The sequence below is a fragment of the Toxorhynchites rutilus genome, chromosome 3 (genome assembly GCF_029784135.1).
Source record: "Toxorhynchites rutilus septentrionalis strain SRP chromosome 3, ASM2978413v1, whole genome shotgun sequence".
Taxonomy (NCBI): domain Eukaryota; kingdom Metazoa; phylum Arthropoda; class Insecta; order Diptera; family Culicidae; genus Toxorhynchites; species Toxorhynchites rutilus.
This window is the reverse complement of record NC_073746.1, coordinates 99,031,920-99,050,258: the sequence shown is the minus strand read 5'-3', so window position 1 is coordinate 99,050,258 and position 18,339 is coordinate 99,031,920. Positions and strand designations below refer to the sequence as shown.

Sequence of the window (18,339 nt, the reverse complement as noted above, 5' to 3'; positions counted from 1 at the left end):
TTTCTCCTAAAGACCCTTTCTCGCGTAATGAGATTACACAAAGTCAGGCGAAAAGACTACATTGTCATTCGTATGGTACTTCCGAAAAAACGGACAAATTCCGTAAGTTTCGGCATTGACTGTTAGCAACTTGGGTATCAACACACCGCTGCAAGTGTTCTTCTCCATTGTTCATAGGCTCGTAACGCGAAAGGCTTTCATGAGACTTATTTGGAGATGTATGAATCGTTGAAACTGTATCGGATCGCTCTCTTTTAGACCTTATTCGAAGAAATAATGAGTTGCGTGGAATTGTAATGGTTTCGAATTACAGAGAGTTCAAAAATAGCTGGACCGATTTATGATCTTTGCACAAATAACAAGAACAACCCCTTTCAACCTTAATTACCAACGATGCAAACTTTCCCGATTTTTCAGGATTTCCCAGACTTTCTGGTCACGTCCTGATAACCTGACACACACTCAATTTTGCCTGATTTAACTGAAATGATCGTGATTTTTCCTGTTTTTTGTAGAATTAACATTAATAAAAAAAATTATGAAATATAAGACGGATTCCATGCCAACTCGTCTTAGGAGTTGGCAGCACCATCTCAGATAGTAGTAAAACATTGTGGGAGTAAAGACATGGGTCATTTAAGCAACTTTGCATACTTGAAATATTTGAAAAAGAATTAGACTACTTTTTGGAAAAAGCCAATTTTTTTTACAAAAATTTATAGCCTAAAATCTATGATACCTACAAAATTCTTGTTAAAGGATGAAATGTAGGAAATTGTTTAAATGTTTAAATGTTCACAAAAAAATGCCAAAAATTGTTTCTGAAAAAAAATATAGGAGGTTGTGTTCAAGACACGACCGCATTGTTGACGTAGAACTGCGCTGAGTTTAATTCAAGTCGCTTGTTAATAACTGCGAATATTAATTTATAATGCTACGAAAATTTTGAAATAACCATCCTACCAGTTTGGTAGCCCTGAAATGTTTTTTATTGTAAAATCTTTTGACGATAATTGTTTGATAATTCATTCTTGTGCTCGCAGAACAATACACGCTCGAGATAAGCTGCGCTTATCTTTCTCCTCAGTGGAGAAAGTTTTGCTACTGGCAAGCGAAACCAAATCGTATACAACATTTCAGAATGACATTTACTTTCTTGGTGACTAAATAAACGAAATGAACTCTATCTGTTAATCTCATTAATCATGCTTCATTATGATCAAGATTAGTGCAAATGCAATCCTAACTGAAAGCAATTTTGCGACTGGCACGCGAGCCCAAATAAATTAATAACTTAAAATAACTTATTGAATAACTTGGTATTTCACAAATAATGTTTTGGTGCACAACCTCAACACCTGCTTCACCATAGCGTCAGTTCAATGCATTGATGAAAGAAAACAAACAATGGTAATTGCTTGGAAAAAGGCTGAATATTTGTCTCAGCAGAGATTCATTACCAATACACTAGCGTAAATATTTCCCTCCCGCTCTCTCCCCTCCTTGCTTATATTTATTATAACATATGGGGTTTCAGCGTAGCGAAGATGCTCTATTTTTATGTACGGATTATGAAGCACGCACGTACGCATACAAATATCCATATACGATGGCTTGAAGCAACTAAATATTCACACACTTATCTCCGTTTTGCGCTCTTCTCAACAGAAGCCCTTACTGTTAATATTACCAGTCTAGATTAGCTTAGCTGTCATCCCTTTGTGGAGAGAGTTTTGCTACCGTCATGCGAAACCAAATCACTGACAAAATTCCAGAACATTTATTTTCTTGGTGAGGTGACAATAGCCTAGCTTGATGATTCCCCACACAATTGTGTAGCTCAAAACATTAATGCAATGGTGTCAGTTTGATGCAATGATTGCAATGCCAGAGATATCAACGAGTGAGTAATTTGGTCGCGTCCACAGCTCAATCCGAAACGAAGACATGTGATGACGCAAAACAAGGAAGAACAAGCGATATTCATTGCTTTGAATACAGAACGATACTGAAAGTTTTTCCTTCCTTCCTTGCTTGATACTTTAAACTTCTTCAGTTCATTCGTCTCTAACCTTCAAGAAGGCCCATGGAAAACTTTACTTTATACATAATATTACTCCTCCACCCCCATTGCCTTGAGAAAGCCAGCTTACCCAGCAACGATGTTGCTCAGTCTATTTCCTCACGAAGAATGAGAGTTTGCTTCAGCGAGATCCACTGTTTATACTCTAGGCAAATATTCCCCTTCGTTCTTCTTCTTTTCCGTTTACGTTCCGTTCACGGAGACTTTACACGATTTCCCCTTCGTTGCTCGTCGATAAGTTGCTCGTTATTGACAGCTCTGTTCAGGAAAGCACACAAATGGACAGAACAAATGTATGAGGAAATGAGAATGCTTCCAATTTTCATCAATTTAAACCATGGGATTGTAATGTATAGCGTATCAAACAAATCTTAGTGAATTTCCGATTCGTTTGGTATGTAAAACCAAAATCCGTTCGCGGCAAAAATAGTTATTTAAGTTCACTTTATTTCATAAAAACGTGACCTGTTTTCTGATTTGGCACCCTTAATGATAGACGTAGTTCTACGTCAAAAATTTCGCTGACAAAAAAGTTACTTTAAAAATTAAAATTCATTTTTCTCAAAAACGTATTTTTTTTTAAATTTCCAAAAATATACATATGAATAGCCCTTACAGTTTCCAACAAGTCGTCCATACATCGGAAGATGGGCACTTTTACAGGGAAAAAGTTTTTCGAACAACAACTTTTTCATGTTTGCTTGGAAAAAAATACAACTTATCTTAATTTTGTTTAAAGTTAAGATAGTGATATAGTGTATTCGACAAAGTTTTAGATCTTATTAAAATATACACTTTTGTCGAAGACATCAACCTTCTATCCTTTATAATTTTTGGAATATAAGTCATTTTTGTATGAAGACTCCTGAAAAAAATAATGTTTTGCTCGTAACATTTTTGTGTGTAAATACTCACGTTTGACATATTCTTGAAATGTTTCTAAACAGAGAAAAGTTAGCAGAGCATGTAAATTACGATAATTTATATGGAAATGAAATGTAGGAAATTGCTTAGGTTTTCATTAAAAATTATCAAAGATTTTTTTTTTCATTTTAATTTTTTTTCATTTCAAAATTTATTTTGAAAATTAAAAAATTCATTTTTCTCGAAAACATATGCTTTTGAAATTCTGAAAAAATAGATATGAATCCCTTAAAATTTCCAACAAGTTTTCTATACATCGGATCAGAGGCGACGAGTGACAAACTGAGCTACCTGTTCAATTTCTTTTGCAACATTAAAACAACAGTATTTGCGATGGCAGATTTTAACATTTTTATTTCTCAACATTTATCTGTACAGTAAAACCAGTTTTTGTACGGTTTTTCATGTGATTTTTTTTTTGTGCGAGATATGAAAAAATCGGTCATTTTTTTCTATCTTTGATATGTATTTTATCGCTCTACATAGGGACTGTGTCAGTTAATTCCCATTCTCATGTTTTGTTTTGTTTGTTTTAAGGTGTCAGTAGGAGCTTATTGACAGGAGCAAAGAGTTGATTTTATGATCTGCGCAAGTGAGTAGGCCGCTTATGAAAGTGAAAAAAATCTTTTTTTCTAACAAAAAGTTTATTTTTCAAATTGTTTAGCGAACACGATTTTTTCTGTGCGGTCCCTATCACCCGCACAAAAACAGGTTTGCCTGTATAACAAAAGAATCCTACGGTCAACTATGAGCGCAAACTTTTCAATGATTTCCTCATAAAATAAAAACATCTGCCTTATGTCATAAAGGTGATCTTTTTTCCACAGTCATCATTATGATTCCGAATAACCGTTTCTGGTCAGATCTCGACCGCAAATAATTCTTGATCCGTCAAACAACAAAAAAAGTTATTTCAACGGATGCCGTTATATAAGGCAATGTCAGTATCATTCTGGCCAGCCGTTTCGGAGAAGGATGCAGGTTTGTCCAACGATAATCAAAATAATGACTGTAATTTAAAAAGAACCGTCAGCTTACTACAAAGCTTCACTTCATCGAATTACGAGTGGTATGAAATAAGCATTTTCAAATTCTCAGTAGGTAATGCGACATTGAAGTCGGCAAATTTCGTGATTCAACAAAGCGACGAATTTGTATTCATCTAGTTCTTCAAACCGTTTCGTCATTTCGTCAATAATTTTGTCTATGATCGATTCATATTAACGACGACAATTGATGACGTTACTGTCTTTCATAGTTTCGCTAGATATATCAGTTGCATCTTTGAAGGCACTATCGAAATGATGATCTGTTTTGAGCTTCGGTGAAGCAAACCCATGTTCAATACGTGTGTGCGACAGTAAATATATCCAGTGAATAACCGTTGTTTCACCAATGTTTGCACACTAGATTTATCTCCGGACATTACAGTAGCGCCATCACAGCTCTGGGCCACAATTTTGTCAGCATTAAGACCAAAGTACGCAGCTATTTCATCCACATGTCCGACCAATGCAGCGGAGGTTTTGAAACGTAAGCAGACATACGCGTACTATATGTACCGGGTTCAAGTTGTCGAATGAACAAAATCGATAAAAACGCTCGAATTAAAACCACACATCAACGAAGAATACCACCACATCGACAGAATCACGAATGAATTTGTTGGTTTTTTTTTTATTTGTATCATGCTCGCTTGGGGTGTTTGGTTCTGTGTACTCTCGCGGTCTCGTGCCCTCTCTTAAATATTAATGACGTCAGGAATTGAAAGAGCAACAGAAAGGGAAACGATGACAACTACGAACAAACACTGAAGAATGGTGGTGTGTATTTTCCATCGTTTGCATCGGTTTTGATCAGCAGAAATATTGAACCGAAAACGTTATTTTTACGCAAGGCGACGCATTAGTAGTAGTGATCGTTTCATTCGTAGTAGACTGTGTTTGCCCTGTGTTTGGATGACGGCGGGTTCAGATAAATGGTTTGAACCCGGTAGTTATTACTACTTATTTCGTAGCGTTAAGGCTGTACTGCGCGCGGATTAGGGTGTATTCAAATGTAATTATCAGGTAATATTCTTCACGGTGGGTTTGAGTTCCACCAAAATAGAAAATATAATAAAGATATTCGGGATAACATGTAAATCACAAGAAAAATTACCTTCGATAATTCCTCATCCATGTTACAAATGTGAAATAATATACATTTTATTCTGAGATTGTCTACCTGTCCTATGAACAGTTTGAACAGGCGGACCAGACGCCTCTGCATCGGAAGATGGGCACATTTACATGAAAAAAGTTTTTCGAACAACAACTTTTTCATGTTTTTCTTTGAAAATATGTTCAATTCGTTACATATTTATGTATAAATTATCGCAATTTACATGCTTTTTGACGTAGGACTACGTCTAACCGGAAGATATGAAAAATGGAAATCTAGGCACTGAACAAGTAGGAAAAAATGCAAGATTTGGAACGCTTATAACTCAAGCCTTTCTCAATAGATCGCAAAGGTTTTTGCATCAATTGATAGGAAATATATCTACGCATCTATCATAATGAATAACATTTCATTTTTCTTGAGATAAATAATTGAATAATTGTGAAATATCAAGCATTGTTCAAATGCACTATGTGCCCATTTTTGATTGGTCCATTTTGTGCTTGTGTTAAACAGGAAGGTTTAACCGAACAAGATGGGAATATCGAGTGATAACAAAAACACAACACCAAAGGTTCTTTTCAGAACCATCAACATATTCATAAAGAGTAAACAGTAAACTAATCCATTTTTCAGGTAGATAGGTAGGTATTCACGTAGAACAATATATAGAACAATATATTTAAAATATATATTTAACAAAAGCTGTCCCCTTTGTATAGTCCTACGTCACTCCGGTTATGTCCCCGACATTACCCACCCGTCTTTTTTCTATTTAGAAACATGTCAAACGTGAGTATTTACACACAAAAATGTTACGAGCGAAACATTTTTTTTTTTCAGGAGTCTTCATACAAAAATGACTAATATAACTATAAACTATAAACCAAAAACTATAAAAGATAGAAAGTTGATGTCTTCGACAATAGTTTATATTTAACAAAATCTAAGACTTTGTCGAGTACACTATATCGCTATCTTGACTTCAAACAAAATTAGGATAAGTTGTATTTTTTTAAAGAAAACATGAAAAAGTTGTTGTTCGAAAAAAAAATTTCCCTATGAAAGTGCTCATCTTCCGATGTGTGGACGACTTGTTGGAAATTGTAAGGGCTATTCATATATATATATATATATATATATTTAGGAATTTCAAAAAATACGTTTTTGAGAAAGATGAGTTTTAATTTTTAAAATAACTTTTTTTTCAGCGAATTTTTTTTCCAATGTTTTTTTGTATTTTTTCTTAAAATTACTGAACTTCGTCTCGACACATCGCTTGCTCTGTTGTTCCTGGAGCTTATTTCTCTCTGCACCTGCTGCTTGATCTCGTCGATTTGCGTTTGGGAGAGCATGTTGCGTACTATCGCTCTACGCCTCGCGTTCATCGCGTTCTGATCAAGCCTCCCGACGAACTCTGGATACGCTTCCTCGAACATTGTTAGTATTCGAGGGCGACCGCTCATGTCCGTCTCCAAAGCAGTGCAGATGTAATAGGCGCGGATCACGAATTCGTATAGAAAATGGAAAAAGAGGAGTATCGTATTTTGATCCAACATTGTTTTATGATGGGAAAAACTTCTGAACAATCAATTCAGTAGTTGACGAAATGTTATTCTACTTCTGCCCTTTCGAGAACAACAGTTTATCGGTGGTTTAGCGAATTTAAAATGGGCCGTATAAGCAACGCAGATGCACCTCGCTCTGGAAGGCCAAATGAGGCTTCAAATCCAAAAAACCAAAAACAAGCGCATCGACAAGAGTTTTGAACGATCGTAAAGTGAAGTTACGCGAGTCAGCTGAGGCCATAAGCATTTCAAAAGAACGAGTGGGATACATTTTGCACGACATTTTGAATCTGGAAAAGCTATACGTGCGATGGGTGCCGCGTTTGCTGATCGTCGACCAAAAACAGCGGTGCGTTGATGATTCAGCAGCCGGTTTGGTGTTGTTGAAGCGTAACCGAGTGGACTTATTTCGACGTTTCGTGGCAATGGATGAATCGTGGATCCATTACCACACTCCTTAGTCCAATAGGCAGTATGCAGAGTGATACTGAGGCATATTTGGAAGAATTAGACGTTTCGTACTACAGAAAGGGAATCGAAATGGTTATACCAAGTGTATTGCCCTCGAAGGAAACTATGTTGAGGAATAAATATGCCCCAAAAACAATAGTTTTCATTAAAAATCCAGGGACTTTTCAGTCCATGTAGTATATACGAATCGATAGTAAATGTGATATGTGTGGCCTAGATCAGGTTCTCTTCATACCACCTTTAGATTTACAGTTGATTAGTTTGCACTTGTAATTTTACCGCATTTTTCATACATATCACTTTTTCTAAACACATTACATGCAACGGAAATCATTGCATCTTCCTAACCATAATCCTGCAAATACGATTCGGTGAAAGAACTGCAACATATGTTGAATAAAATACTATGAAAACACTCGCCGCACGTAGCGACAAATAAATTATAGACTGGATGGAAATATCCGGTCGGAAGTATCCATGACACCGGTTTGATGGTAGAGTTTTCGAATAAATTCCCGCGGAGAACCAGTTATAACTACATTGCTCACTAGTGTCAACCCATTCACCTCGATCTTCAATCATGCCGTTCAGATAATGAATAAGCTTATAAAGCTCGAATACATTGTAGGGTGAAGATTCACAGTGGTCCCAAGAGATAAAAAGATGCACGACTGCGAAACAGTGTTGGGATTGCGAAATAATAAATAAAATTAACAATCCGTCAACGACCATTGAGGCACTCGTCAATCAAAAGAGGTCTTCTGACCTCAAGTCGAACAATTGACCAATTCAGTCGAATGGAAGCCGAGCGCCGCAGCGGAAGCTCATCTCTTGTGAAGTAACAAAAACAAAACAAAGAACCCCCCCTGAGCGAGCCGGCCTCTGTGTTGGTAGCTTGGACGGCGCAACCGCAGAAGCTCATATTCCCCTTTTGAGACCGTACAACAAAAGATTGTAATTAAACTCGCGACTGCGCTATGACTGGAGTACCATAGCCATCTCAGACATCTCTCAGATCGCTAGGTTGCGAGTGATGGAAGGAAGATTGAATTTACTGGTTGCAGCAGCTACTATCAGTATTGAGCTGCGAGGAGGGGAACTGTTGTGTTAATAAAATAAATTATTCGTTCGACAGCTCGATGACAATGTCGGAAAAGGGTTGATATTGAACAGCCATGTGGTGCGAGGAAGGGGGTTGCATTGATATGTATTTCCACCTTTATACACCCATAGTAGTAACGGTACATTGACAGCGAGAGTTGATTGTGAGTTTCTTTATGAGTTTTCAATTCGAACTTGACACTACACTACAATTTCACTTGGATTTTAACTCAGACAAAAAATGGTATTATAATAGTTCAAATGACATTCTTTATTAAATTAGATGGGTCATATTTTGGTTTCCTTTTGAATCGAATGAATCATATTGGCATTGGCAGTAATTGAATAACTCCATGAAAAAAAAGAACAGTCTGGAACAAGAATTCGATTTGGACGGAAAATGTATCCACACCCAAACTAGCGTTGCTATAAAACATTTCATTCTTAGCGGAAGCCATGTCTTTTCATGTCTTGTAGCGTCAAATGAGCAAATAAAATCATCTGTCCCCCAACGCTTTAAAATGTTTGTATGTATGGAAGCAGACATCTCTTTTTTTCATCTTTTTTGGGATTGCACCCAAAAAAAAAGTCCAAACGACTTCAACGGAGATCGAACCAAGGCCGGCTGGAATGCAAGACTGTTTTACACGACTACGCTATCCACATAGCTAATGATGCTATAATATTACATCTCATAACAAATTGGAGTTGGAAAGTGTTTTCTAATTCTACTATTAAAAAACAGTTTCCAGCATGAAGGAGATCTATATCCATCTCGGTGTACAGGGAAACTTCGATAAAACGTACCCTCGATATAACGTCATTCAATGTAACGTACATTTTACCTCGATATAACGTACACATTTTCAAAGTGTAAAGGAATATTTTTTTCAATATTTTTTTCTGGAAGAACAATAAATTATCTGAATTTCGATTCTAAAATTCGTTTGGTACCTTTAAGGTGAAGGTGGAAGCTAACCATTGCAGTAGTATAGGTGAACCCACGTGTTAAAATGGGGTAATAGTGTTTGTGAGAGAAGAGCAAAGCACACGTAAATAGAACAATTCACTTATCAGACTGTGTGGCGCTACATTGACACGAGTCTTTGAATAAATTTGAAAAAAAAAACAATTCAATACTAAAGTAAAATGTATGCACGATATGTTCCGATGAACAATTGCAAATATAAATATATATAGAAGGTGCATTTGCATATGAAGTAAGATTCAGATTATACGCGAGCGTAACATGAGCAAATTTTTAACACATGCGAATTGCGGCCCTTTGGTATTAATAAGTTCTTCCGCATAGTAACCCGATGTTGATAATTCCTTAATATTTTCCTTCTTTGATCGTATTGTTCTCACATATTCACGTTGGAGATCCTTAACTCTTCTCTTCGCTGTTTCGATGATGTTGTATGGCATCAGTGTCGAAAAAATAACGATGCCTTCACCAATGCAAACAAAACCATTGCAGAAGATTGAAAAATGAAAATTCAACTTTCAGAGCACTAACTGGAGTTGGAAACTTTGAAGGAAAATGTAAAAAATCGGAAAATTGAATGCCCATATGTTCCATAATTACATCGTAATTAACGCTGCTAGTCCATTCGATGATTGCGCTATCGAAGTTGATCTTTGTTCGAAAGTGGAAGTGGATTGTCAGGTGAAATAACGCACTCGTATATCTTCTATCTATATAAATAAAAAAGGACCGCCAAATGTGTTGCTAAACGCAATACTCGAGGAAGCAAGCGTCCGATTTGAGCCGCCTTTATTTTTTATTCACCCGACAGGTCCTTTTATATTTTTAAAAACTTCGAGTAACAGTTCGAAGAAGTGATTCCCATATGTTTTACAATGACATCGTTGTTAGTTCAATTGGATTTCGGAGGGTGCCTACAAACAAGCACCGTGTTTGACTATTGGATAAATATAAGAAAAAATAAAAAAAAAAAGGGTTGTCTGTAGGGTTGTCTCACATTAATAGAAAATTGACCCCGTTCCTGTTGAATGATTGTTCTGAAAGTTGGAACATACATTAAAATGATCGACTATGTATTTCTTGCAATCCTCTCAATATTGGTATCAAATGACATGATTTGACTAATACAATACAGTGTATTTTCAAAATATTCCGAAGAAAGTAAAGTAATGTAGAGAAGTATATTAATGATACAGATAATTTACTAAAAACTAGAAAATGAAACAAGTAAAAAAAAACTTTTTCAGTTAAACGGTTTTATAATGATAGTAGAATTAAATGTATGTTCCAAATTTCAGATCAATCAGTCAACAGGAACGGGGTCAATTTTCTATTAATGTGGGACAACCCTACAAACATAGAAACAGGTCAAGCTGAATGAAACCATTTAAAAAGTAATTAGTTGTTTGGGGACTGCGGCCATCTTGGAATTGGATTTTCTATTATCTGCTATGTTCTACTAGTCGAGAACTTCCTTTTGATACCCATATTGATGAAAAAAAAATATCGTGCCATTTTGTGGTGGCGGCCATTTAGGATTTGCATTTTTCATAAATAACTGTTTTCTACTAGTCAATCCCATTAATTTGATATACATATTGATGGCGTTCTTAGAAAGTTTGTAATCCGCCATTTTGTAGCGGTCTCCATCTTTGATTTACAACTTTTATAAAAAAATTGTGTTCTACTAGTTAAGCCCTTTCATTCGATACCCATATTGATGGGGTTTTGAGAAAATATGTACATAATTCGCCATTTTGTAGCGACCGCCATCTTGAATTTTCAAAATCATGGAATACGCAGTTTTATAATGACACCAGAGATAAAGATGTGCTCCAAATTTCAGATTAAACGGTCAACAGGAAAGGGGTTAAATTTCTATTAATGTGGTACAGCGCTACAGTCAAAGTTACAAAGTCACAAACATACAAACGACTCAACCTAGATAAAACCGTTTAATAAATAAGTGCAAATCATAATTATATTACGTTTACCGAGAGAAAATTGGTTTTTTATGACTCGGGAATTAGAAATTTTGAATTTTCCCATTAATGAATTTTAATTAATGCCTTAATGTCATTTTTTGAGTCATTTAGTTTATTTTCCGCGTTATCAAGAAAAAGCTATTATTTTTTGTTCGGCGATTTTTGATATGGATAATTCTATTGGTCAAAGATATTGGATGAAATTTTGTGTTGCAAATAAAATTTCTTGTACCGAAACGTTGAAAGAGTTGTAGAAAACATTTCGCGATTCAATTATGTTCTTCTTTCTTTTTTCTTTTTTCTTTTGGCAGACTTATCTCACTTCTTAACTAGGCGAACCTAGCCAGAATTTTCACCTGCCCCCGGGCTTCTGAATGCCAAAGGGGGACTAGGCTCTGCGGAATGCACGTATCTGCATGCTCGTGCTGTTTTAGTCCTGACCGAGGAATTGTCGGACAATCGCGCAGGTGCTAAGGATGACCGACTTTTGGATGCCGGCCAATTCCTTCTCGATGTTCAACACCTTTAGCGCTTCCAGAAGTGTCTTCGGGATAATTCCAGTTCCAGAGAGAACGACTGGAACAATTCTTGGGACCTCCCTTAGCCCCCACAGTTCCTTGAGCTCCACGGCCAATGGTCGGTACTTGCAGATTTTGCGACCGTGGGTCTCCTCCAGATTCTGGTTCAGTGGAATAGCGACATCGATGATGGTGACTTTGCGGTCGCTCTTGTCGTAAACCATTATATCTGGGCGGTTGTGGTGGATCGAGAGGTCGGTCAGAACAGTGCGATCCCAGTACAGCTTGAAACGGTCATTTTCCAGGACAGGTGCAGGCAGGTACCGGTAGTTTGGTACGTTGTCTTCCAGTAGAGCACATTGGAGCGCCAGTTGTCGATGAACAATACGGGCCACGTTGTTGTGGCGCTCGGTGTAGGCTGCGTTGGCCAAAACGGGACAGCCTCCCATAATGTGCTCTATGTTTTCGCCTGGTTGATGGCACATCCGGCAAATGTCATCAACGTCTTGATGCCAGACGTACCGCCTGCAGTTTCTCGTCGGCATTATCCTGTCCTGGATGGCTATCATGTCGGCTTCTACTACTGAAGAGAGTTCACCACGCGTTAGCCACAGATTAGATGCGGCCTTGTCGACGTGTGGCCGGTCCAGTTGATGGGGGTGGGCACCATGCACTGCCTTCTGCTTCCAAGCTGCAATCTTCTCCTCCACTGTCTGCAGATTGCAGTTTAGTTGGTACTCCGCTTGCGCCAAGTGCAGAGCGCTGTATCCTCTGTCAGCGGCACAGACAGCCCGGTATAGCGCGTTTTGGTTGGCGCGTTCTGCGAAGTACTCGCGCAGTTGTCATACCTGGGCAACACACAGTGCAGAAATGTCGACGATTCCAAGTCCCCCTTCTTTGCGTGGTAGTGAAACTCTCTCCAGTGCCGATTGAGGATGGTGCATTCCGGCCTCTTTGAATGCTTTCCTCATCCTCCTCTCAAGGTCCTCTAGGTCAGTTTTGCTCCATTTGACTACACCAAAACTGAAGGTCAGCAGGGGAACCGCGAATGTGTTGATCGCGCGTACCTTGTTCCCCGCGTTGAGGAAAGTCCTCAGGACACAGTTCACTCGACTCAAGAACTTGTCTCGCAGCTCCGTCTTGATGTCGGAGTGGCGAATCCCGGTGAGCTGTCGGAATCCAAGATATTTATAGGATTCGCCACGAACCATGTCTCTTATAAACTCGCCGTCATAGACCTCGTAGCCTCCGGATTCGGTAAGTTGTCCTTTCAGCAGGTGGACACAGCGACACTTGTCGAGGCCGAACTCCATACAGATGTCCCTGCTTATGTCTTCGACAACCCGGATAGCTACACCTAGACGCTGACGTGAATCAGCGTAGACCTTGAGATCGTCCATGTAAAAGGTATGGGTCACTTCTTCGTGGGCGCCGTCGCCATACCTTATTTTATAGCCATGACCGTTTCTATTTCTATATTCTTTTTTCTTTTTTCTTTTTTTGGCAGACTTATCTCACTTCTTAACTAGGCGAACCTAGCCAGAATTTTCACCTGCCCCCGGGCTTCTGAATGCCAAAGGGGGACTAGGCTCTGCGGAATGCACGTATCTGCATGCTCGTGCTGTTTTAGTCCTGACCGAGGAATTGTCGGACAATCGCGCAGGTGCTAAGGATGACCGACTTTTGGATGCCGGCCAATTCCTTCTCGATGTTCAACACCTTTAGCGCTTCCAGAAGTGTCTTCGGGATAATTCCAGTTCCAGAGAGAACGACTGGAACAATTCTTGGGACCTCCCTTAGCCCCCACAGTTCCTTGAGCTCCACGGCCAATGGTCGGTACTTGCAGATTTTGCGACCGTGGGTCTCCTCCAGATTCTGGTTCAGTGGAATAGCGACATCGATGATGGTGACTTTGCGGTCGCTCTTGTCGTAAACCATTATATCTGGGCGGTTGTGGTGGATCGAGAGGTCGGTCAGAACAGTGCGATCCCAGTACAGCTTGAAACGGTCATTTTCCAGGACAGGTGCAGGCAGGTACCGGTAGTTTGGTACGTTGTCTTCCAGTAGAGCACATTGGAGCGCCAGTTGTCGATGAACAATACGGGCCACGTTGTTGTGGCGCTCGGTGTAGGCTGCGTTGGCCAAAACGGGACAGCCTCCCATAATGTGCTCTATGTTTTCACCTGGTTGATGGCACATCCGGCAAATGTCATCAACGTCTTGATGCCAGACGTACCGCCTGCAGTTTCTCGTCGGCATTATCCTGTCCTGGATGGCTATCATGTCGGCTTCTACTACTGAAGAGAGTTCACCACGCGTTAGCCACAGATTAGATGCGGCCTTGTCGACGTGTGGCCGGTCCAGTTGATGGGGGTGGGCACCATGCACTGCCTTCTGCTTCCAAGCTGCAATCTTCTCCTCCACTGTCTGCAGATTGCAGTTGAGTTGGTACTCCGCTTGCGCCAAGTGCAGAGCGCTGTATCCTCTGTCGGCGGCGCAGACAGCCCGGTATAGCGCGTTTTGGTTGGCGCGTTCTGCGAAGTACTCGCGCAGTTGTCGTACCTGGGCAACACACAGTGCAGAAATGTCGACGATTCCAAGTCCCCCTTCTTTGCGTGGCAGTGAAACTCTCTCCAGTGCCGATTGAGGATGGTGCATTCCGGCCTCTTTAAATGCTTTCCTCATCCTCCTCTCAAGGTCCTCTAGGTCAGTTTTGCTCCATTTGACTACACCAAAACTGAAGGTCAGCAGGGGAACCGCGAATGTGTTGATCGCGCGTACCTTGTTCCCCGCGTTGAGGAAAGTCCTCAGGACACAGTTCACTCGACTCAAGAACTTGTCTCGCAGCTCCGTCTTGATGTCGGAGTGGCGAATCCCGGTGAGCTGTCGGAATCCAAGATATTTATAGGATTCGCCACGAACCATGTCTCTTATAAACTCGCCGTCATAGACCTCGTAGCCTCCGGATTCGGTAAGTTGTCCTTTCAGCAGGTGGACACAGCGACACTTGTCGAGGCCGAACTCCATACAGATATCCCTGCTTATGTCTTCGACAACCCGGATAGCTACACCTAGACGCTGACGTGAATCAGCGTAGACCTTGAGATCGTCCATGTAAAAGGTATGGGTCACTTCTTCGTGGGCGCCGTCGCCATACCTTATTTTATAGCCATGACCGTTTCTATTGAGCGTCCTACTGAGGGGGTTCAGTGCCAGACAAAACCAAAGCGGGCTGAAAGAGTCGCCTTGGAATATCCCCCTCTTTATCTGCAGCGTTCTAGACTGCAACACATTTTCCCCATCACTAAGGTGCAGAGACGTGCTCCACTGCCTCATCGCATGCTGCAGGAACCTAACGACGACGGGATCAATTTTGTAGAGCTCCAATACCCGGACGAGAAACGAGTGAGGTATGGAGTCATAAGCCTTCCTGTAATCGATATAGGCCATGCTTAGGTTCCGCTGATTATAAACCGCCTGGCCGACTATGGTTGCGTCGATGATGGCCTGGTCTTTGCAGCCATGCGTATTTTTTCTGCATCCTTTCTGCTCTTCTGCGATGATATGGTGTTGTTCGCAGTGGGCAGAAACTTTGGCGGTTATGATGCTGCTTAATATCTTGTACAGACTCGATAGGCACGTTATCGGCCTGTACTTTGATGGGTTCAATGTGTTGCTGTCTTTCGGGAGGAGGAATGTGACGCCACGGGTGGCGAATTCAGGGAGGTTGTGTGGGTCACGTAGCACCTTGTTGAAGCACTCAGCTATCTTTTGATGTGCGACGGTCAGCTTCTTGTGCCAGAAGTTCTGAACACCATCGGGGCCCGGTGCTGCCCAGTTCCTCAGGTACCGCGAGGCTTCGCGGACATCGTTCTCTTCGACGATGATAGCTGGCATCTCTCCAATTTCACCACAACTCTCCTCCTCCCGTCTTAACCACATTTGCCCGTCGCGATGTTGTACTGGGGTCTCCCAAATACCAGCCCAGAAGTTCGTCACATCGCTAATATCTGGCAAACCTTCGCGGTAGTCGGGCTTCTCGTCGCTAATGTGATCGTAGAACGCTTTTTCGTTATCTCTGAACATCCGATTTTGTTCCTGGCGCTTTGCAGAGTCAGAGTAACGTTTCAGCCGTTTAGTTAGGACGCTCAATTGCTGTACCAGTGTGTCGAGTTTTTCCGTCAGCTGGTGAGCTCCCAGCTGGCGAAGTTCAGTAGGCCGCACGATCACAGCAACTTGGCGACATAATTTCGCCGATCTGCTGCCTCTTTTGTACGCCATCAGTCTTCCAATTGCGGCGCGCTTGTTTAGGATCCGTTGCTCCAATCTCCTTCGCCATGGAGGCTCACGCCTTTCACGGAGATGTTGGAGCAGTCCGCCTCTTGGCCTAATACGGTATCCTAAACTTTTGGCGGTCGCCACAGCAGCACAGTAAACTTTCAGTTGCAGCTCCTCCATGTTCTCAGCATCAACCAAGTGCAGCGGAAGAACGTGCTCGTTCATGAGCTTTACTGCACTTGTCAGCCTGCGGGAATGCTGCAACTTCGGGATCCTGGGGCGCGACAATGGGTCTGTGTCGCGGAACTGTGAGATCGCCTCGTCGTAGTGGAAGACCAGATCGCGTAGTAGTTGTTGATCTGGCTGTGGGTCTTCCGGCTCAGGGGGTTGTAGTACTGTGGCCTCCACTGGTGCTGATTCGCGTGCCCCACTCGCGAATGAATTGCTCAGCCGTACTGAACTTCGTCTCGACACATCGCTTGCTCTGCTTGTTCTGGAGCTTAGTTCTCTCTGCACCTGCTGCTTGATCTCGTCGACTTGCGTTTGGGAGAGCATATTGTTGCGTACAATCGCTCTACGCCTCGCGTTCATCGCGTTTTGGTCAAGCCTCCCGACGAACTCTGGATACGCTTCCTCGAACATTGCGAGTATTCGAGGGCGACCGCTCATGTCCGTCTCCAAAGCAGTGCAGATGTAATAGGCGCGGATCACGAATTCATTCATTTCGTGTGTCCACATGATCCGTCGCCTAGTAGTACCCACAAGTGTGGACGACTGTCGTCTGACAGTCGCAACACGCCTCGTAGGCGCAGCGTTTCGTTGGTGATGTCGATGGCTGCTGTTTCCGTGTGGCGGTAGCTCTTCGGGTTGAACCCGGCTGGTGGCCCGCTCTTGCACCTCGCCCTCCAGCCGCTGGCCGCTCGCTCTTACGCCCGTTCCAGGACCAGCTCCAGTTCGGGGACCCTCCTCGGGCGATCGCATTCTGAGTATTCTTCGTGAACGTAGCTCCATTTTCTGGGTGTATCTCCTTTGCCCGGGAGACAGCGGGTTGGCAAGGCCTCCATGACCCGGGAGGCCTTCCCCGGGAGAGATATAGCGCTCTGACTCGCTCGCACCCCCTCACTTAGCCACTTTCGACACCCGTTCTCGGAGCCAAGACCAGGTGTGTGTTTCCAGTTCACGCCCGATCTAAAAATGTCGTCATATGATCTTCGTGGAGGCGTGAGATAGGAACATTTGAGACCAACAGGTAGGCTCCTACCCTAGTGTTGATCCCCATTTGAGAACCTCTTTTTTTCTTTTTTCTTTTTTCTTTTTTCTTTTTTCTTTTTTCTTTTTTCTTCTTTCTTCTTTCTTACTCTGGTTCATTAGAAATACATTAAAACAATAAACTTCCGCAATGTTCCTAGAGGATATTCCTCATCTCAATCTAGTATTATTTTTTATTGGATGGGACTTTTATGCATGCCTTGGCTGTATTCACAGTGGCAAATTCGAAAATACACGTGTTCTAGTGCAAGTCGGAAGACACTGATCTCCGGAATGATCTCATCGGCAGTGGTCTTAATATTTTGTTCGACAATTTACCTATTTTTGAAAATTTAAACATATTTTCAATCTATTACCTACTTTTGTCTGACAATTTACCTATTTTTGAAAATTTAAGCCTTTTTTAGATCTATTACCTACTTATGAAAATTCTTTGCCTTAAAACCGTTGAACATATCTCTGATTTAAGTTCTAAGAAACTAAACTGAATTGCACTGCAAGAGTGTACTTCAAGCATAAAGACGCGTCCACATTACCCAACCCGAAACAAGAGGGTCCGATTCGAGAAAGTCGAATCAAAACAAAACGAAGTAAATTAGCGTTGACGACATGGTGCTTCGTTTGTTCGTGACGGCTTCGTACATCCGATGGGACTTCGGCTTCGTGCACCCGATGTGGCGTTCACATTACATAACGAACCGAATATGCCGCCTGGTTCAGGCCGATCGGCATCATTCGGCATAATGTGGACGCGCTTTAACATTTAAAAATTTGTTTTTTTGTGGTTTTCGTTTTTATGGAACTAAAAAGACCCTACCTGTTCATCTTATTTTAGAAAGGCTGAGAATTTTTGACGAAGCATATAAAAAAATTTAAAAAATATTATTTATTTGTTTTAGAAATATTCAGTTTTTACTGTAACTATATTGATATAAATCGCTAGGGTCTCTTTGGTTTCGATACCTCGAAAATCACAAAAAAAAACTATTTC

General features: G+C 41.1%; 1 protein-coding gene across 3 annotated transcripts in view; it reads right to left on the bottom strand.

Annotated features, from left to right (window-relative positions):
- Positions 1-18,339, bottom strand: part of LOC129776987 (protein spaetzle 3) — an 83,360-nt gene that overhangs the window by 43,870 nt on the left and 21,151 nt on the right. The window lies entirely within an intron of this gene.